The sequence below is a fragment of the Onychostoma macrolepis genome, unplaced genomic scaffold (assembly GCF_012432095.1).
Source record: "Onychostoma macrolepis isolate SWU-2019 unplaced genomic scaffold, ASM1243209v1 Scaffold292, whole genome shotgun sequence".
In the NCBI taxonomy this organism is placed as follows: Eukaryota; Metazoa; Chordata; class Actinopteri; order Cypriniformes; family Cyprinidae; genus Onychostoma; species Onychostoma macrolepis.
Window position 1 is genome coordinate 1 of NW_026704811.1, and position 6,003 is coordinate 6,003.

At 39.1% G+C, this 6,003-nt stretch overlaps 1 pseudogene; it reads left to right on the forward strand.

Annotated features, from left to right (window-relative positions):
* The first annotated feature begins 712 nt into the window (after positions 1–712).
* On the forward strand, positions 713–5,115 carry LOC131535478 (growth/differentiation factor 5-like; annotated as a pseudogene).
* The last annotated feature ends 888 nt before the right edge of the window (positions 5,116–6,003 follow it).

Consider the following 6,003-nt stretch of genomic DNA (forward strand, 5'->3'; position numbering starts at 1 on the left):
TTACTTGCCATTTCTGAGAGATTTTTTTCTGAAGTGACGTTTTTCATATCAAATCATGTTTAATGTATGGATGATCTGCATACCAGCTCTGACCCGTGGCTCATAGATTGAGGACCCTAAGCAGTGCTCTATTCTGATGACCTAATGCAAAGCTTTTGGTTTTATGTATTCAGTGACTCATGCTTTAAGAAGAAATATTGCAGTTGAATAAATCTGGACAGCATGACATCAGAGAGTAATTAAGCCCGTTTGCGTTGGAATTCCGTTTCCAATTCCTGCGCTCAGGTTTGCGCGCAATTTAAGCACCTGCAGATTTGTGTGTGTGTGTGTGTGTGTGTGTGTGTGCGTGCGTGCGTGCGTGGGTGCTGTTTTCACTGGACCACGTTCAAACTCGGAGAAAGAAAGAGAGTGAGCGAGAGAGCGCATTACGCCATCCTTCCCTCTTGGAAAAAGTGGGATTTTAAACAAGTCTCTTACAAGATATCAAGCAGAACCGCTGGACTTCACCGAGAGACACTGCGCTTTTGTACCTACTCCTGGATCTCCACTCCGACAGAGAGCTGGATCACTATGGTTCTGAAGAGAGGGGCTCATGCCAATGATTTGCGCGGAATAATCGATCAGACGTTTCCAAAGCTTCATTTTTACCTCTCCAGACCCGTTCATGGTAGAGCCGTCGGTCATTTCTCCATCACCGAATCTCAGAGGAAGATCAGAGGATGAAAGTTCTGACTAGTCTCCCTCTTTTATTGGGCTTCTGGACTCTCTTATACCTGGACTTCATCCCGCAGGCGCTCTCCATCGCCGGAGTGGCCGGACACAGGGGCGCCGGGACGGCCAAAGCCAATCCACGGTTACCGGTGGCGCGCAACGGTACGACTCTCGTTAAGCCCTCGGATAACGCCAAGATCTCTCGCATCCGCGCTGGTCCACCTCTGATAAAAGCCGAGGGTAACCCGGCTCGCGCCGCGGTCCCTGTGAGTTTGGGGCGCAGGGAGGCCGTGCGCTCTTGGGTACCCAAGGATGCGGTGAGAGTCGCATCCTCTTCCAGCATCCAGCACCAAGCGGGACACAAAAAAGGAGTTTCTGCGCAGAAATCCCCTGCGCCGGCTGCGATCAGGGCTGGTCAGACCAATGCTGGCGTGATGAAAAGCATCGCACCGGCACCTGCGCATCTACGAGCGGTGAAGCTGGTGGACAGAGAGGAACCCAAACACCCTTTAGTGACGCCCCATGACTACATGCTGTCCCTGTACTGGTCACTGACCAGCGGAGAGGTCAATACTAGTGTCCTGCACGAGGCTGGGACGGCCAATACCATCACCAGTTTTGTAGATAGAGGACAAGGTATGGTATGCCTGTTTATTCTGCTTTGCATTGGAGAGTTCTTTTGTATGCACATTATAGGGACAACCGGGGCAAGTTGTCACACTGCTAAATTGTCACAAGCGCTGTATCTGGGAGGTTTTTAATCAAAAGTTTGAATTAAACTTTTCTTCCTTTTTTTTCCTTGTTGGTTGCAAATATTTAATATGATTTTAATATTTTTTATAGTTGTTGGGTAAATGTATGAACAATAAAATCACAATGGTTTATTTTATGTTTTTATATGTAACATTTTATTAATTAGAATTTGTTTTCTGGAACATTTACAGTAGCTGTTTCGTGAATTGTTTTAGGTTTTATACTAATTTAACTATTTAAAATGAGCCTATAATTGGCTATTAATATCAGGTTTCTATTGTGACAACTTACCCCATATATTGTGACAACATGCCAGACTTTTTTTTTCTGGAATATGATGGTGAAACTTAAGTAGAATATATATATATATATATATATATATATATATATATATATATATACACAAATTTATGAATATATAATATTTTTCCCAATAAACCACTCACTGAAACATTCACTTGAGACAACTAGCCCCAGTGTCAGTTTTTCCTATTCCCAATTACTGTTTACCTAGTTAGTTAGCTAGTTAGTATAAAGATTTGAGGTTAAAATAGATTTTATAAGACAGAGTGTATATTTTTATCTGTAGTAAGTGGCCACACTATCTTTAATCATGTTTAAGATTTTGCAGGTCCATTTAATAATAGTCTTGCAGTGTGAAAAATGAATTATTTATGAGAACAAATATCCCATAGAGTTTATATTCCGTATATTTTCTCAAGTAATTGAAGCTCATAAAAAGTGCAGGTATGATGATCGTCAAAAAACTTTAAGGAAAATATTATATGGCCTTTCAAATGGCAGGATACTGCTGTCACTGCTTGAAATGTCACGTCAACCACCCATTTGAAGCCTACTGCATTTACGCTAAATTGTCCTATTCTGTTAATACAAAAGAAAAGTCAGTGGATATATATTTTGAAAACATCTTATTTCTGCTTAGATTTGCACTACACACTAAATCGACACAATCGTTTTTTTAATCCGGGTCTTTGACCCAAACCAACTGTGTCAATATGCATCTGGCATAAGACTTTTGATGGACCTCTGCTTAAAGTAAATAAACTCCTGGGCCAGTTACAAGTAGGTGGCCTCAATATGTTTTTATTTTTTCAAAGTAAATCTGTTTAAAACGGTATTTAAATGGCCCTGCTTTATGTAGCTCCAAGGTTGACTCCTCAGAAGCTTTGAATGTTTTAGTTTATGCTGTGTGAAATGCCCTTTGCAGATTTATAGTTACCACATCCTCTGTAGACACCGAGAAAGAAATGCATGCATTTTTCCGTCACCTAAAGGAAAAGTTTCCCTACAAATGATCATTTACTCACATTTGTTGCTTCAGACCTGTATGACCTCATCTGTGGAGCACAACTGTTAGTTCTCCATTCACTTTCAATGCGTGAAAAAGAGAAGCCTGGAACATTCTGCAAAATATATCCTTTTGGAGATCATACAGGTTTGGATTGACATGAAGGCGAGTAAATGGTGACAGAATTTCCATTTTTGGTATTAACATTTGCTTTAAGTTATAACTATTTCTTTAAGTTTAAAATGGACTGCACATCATGTCTTTGTACATCCATTCAGTGTAATTTATATCTCCACACACACAACAAACACACACACACACACACTCATACAGCACTAATCAGTTGCACTCTCTCTGCCCCTCTCCATGCGCTTCAGATGGTCTTTTCAGCCTATGTTAGTGAAAGCCATATGTCACGGTGGTAGGCCCACTGGTAAATAGCTGCAGGTTGATAATAATGCTGTGTTTACAGTATGTTGTGGTCTCCAGGCCGAGGTCGTCTGGTTTTAATAGTCTTTTGAAAGCAAACTGTTCTTGGATAAAATGAAACCTTTGATTTTCATAATGCACTGCCTTCATATTGCATTGCATTGAGAAAGTGCTCTCTTAGACACACACACACACACACAATCACGATGTGTGAGCTTTGATTGTGGAAAAATTAGCTGCATTGCAAAAGATCAAAGTGACTGATCATTTTACTCTTTTAAAAATAAATGTCTTCCCTTTCAAAAAGTACCGTGATGGTATCAGATGGGAATACCATGTTACTGAATGATTGCCATATGGTTTACTGCACATGGTGTATTACCATGGTGAATGTCAAAAAACTTAGTATTATCATGATTCCTTGTAAAAAGATTTGATAGTAAATCATTGTAAATGTTCAAACAATAGTACTGTGACCAAAAAAGCATTGTGTCCAATTAAAAACACTGTATTACCCTGACACAATGTGCAAAAACATGGTATAACCAAATGTCTAAAAAACATGGTATTTTCATGGAAAATGTTAAAAACATGGTAAAACCATTGTGGATGTCCAAATAAAATTATTGTATTGTCCTAACACCAAGTGCAAAACCATGTTATTAGCATGGTAAATCATATTATTCTTATGGTAAATGATAAAACGTTATTATATTCAAAAACATGGTAACCTTAGTGTATTACCATGCTAATCATATTACTCTTGTAAATTTTAAAAACATGATTTTGTATACAAAAACATGGTAACACTATTGTATGTCCAAATAAAAAAAAAAATTTAACGTAGTATTACCATGGTAAGTGGTAACATTATCATGGATAATATCCAAAACAAATGGTATTACCGTAGTACAGATAAAACCAACATTGTATTATCTTGATAGCATGTGCAAAACCAGGTTACTACCTATGGTAAATGACCATAAAATCATGGTATTACAACAGTAAATGTAAAAAACAAAAACATGGTAGTAGCCTACCATAGTTCGTATCTAAAATCTATGGTAATACTATTACAGATGTCCAAAACTATGAATCATTGCCATAATACCCTACAAGAATTTGGTATTACCATGGTAACATCCAAAAACATGGAATTATTATTAAAATGGTTAATGAAAAGCATCATACTACTTTTTGTGTTATGCTTTTAACAGAGATAAAATATGTTTTAAAATGAAACTAATGAAGCAATGCAAGGACTGTTTTATTGACCTTTGACCTTAATTTTTGCAGATGACCGTGGGCCCCTCCTGAGGCGTCAGCGGTACCTCTTCAACATCAGCTCAATGGAGAAGGAGGGTCTGTTGGGCGCAGAGCTGCGCATCCTCCGAAAGAAGCACATGGACTTCGCAGGCCAGCCACGTTTACTGAGGGCACAGCAGCTTTGAGACTGTACACCTGTGCCTCAGGTAAGCACAAACCCGTCCTGCTGCAGACTCAACATATCGACCCTCATAGCGCCCGTACTGGGAAGTGTTTGACATCTGGAAAGTGTTCAAGAACTTCAGAAACGCTCCGCAGCTTTGCTTTGAGCTGGATGCGGCTGATCAAGGCCGACTGCTTGACTTGCGATTACTTGGCCTGGGTCGGGCCGGAAGGCAAAATAAGGAAAAAGCCTTCTTTGTGGTGTTTGGCCGCACGAAGCGAGGGCTCTTTACAACGAGATCAAAGCCCGTTCGGTCACGACAACAAGACCGCTCACGAGTACCTCTTCACCCAGCGGCGGATGCGTCGGGCACCGTTGCCACGTGGGAAAAAACATCCAAGAACACCAAACAGAGGTGCAATCGCAAACAGTTGCACGTCAACTTCAAGGAAATGGGCTGGGACGACTGGATCATTAGTTTTTTGTATGATTACTGTATTTATTTGGTATGCAGACACCACACAATAAATTTGACAAGAAAAGTAAAAAGAAAAAATATATTTTTTACTTTCAACAGAACAGATCCTCCCCGCCCCCCATATTCATAAATATAAAAATGTAAGTAATTGAATGCACAACTATAGGAGATAGTAGTAGTATAGAATATTTACAAGTTAAATTAGTAATACAAAGTACACCTATAATTTAAATAGTTTTTAATTTTTTTTTAAATAATTTAAAAAGTTTAATTAAAATAATCTATGAATAATGCAGTTTTTAAAAAAGATTAATTACTGTAAATAACTTTTATGTATTGTCCTATTAGCAAATATTGACATTTATATAAAAAGGACAATTAGCCTATGTGTTTTGTGCAGTTTAAGTGAAATGGTTCTGTGTAATGAAACGCCTGGCAGTTGCACCCTCCTGCATTTCTGGGTCTTGGAACTGTCTATATTGCTCTTCCTGTGGGACTTCCTCAATCTCTTCTTCAAGAGGTTTTCCTCAAACCTTTGCTGCTCTCTCTGGCTCCATTGCAATTCCTAATGAGGACAGTTGATTCAAAATTTGTACTTCGTTTGACATATTATCCTGTCTAAACAGATAAACAAATAATCAAAGAAAAATAAACCTGCTGTAACACAGGCCTACCCTGTGAAGACATGACCACCTCCTTTTAGAACACCAATACTTCTTTCAACTGTTACTCGTGTCTTGGTATGTGCAGAATTGTATTTTTCCTCTGCTTGCGTGGACGGATTTAAGTATGGTGTCATCAGCCGCTTTTTAAGTGGGTATGCAGAATCACCCAGCAGAATGCCACTATACTGGCCAGAATCAAATTTGTCATGGATGTTTGATCTCCTCAGGA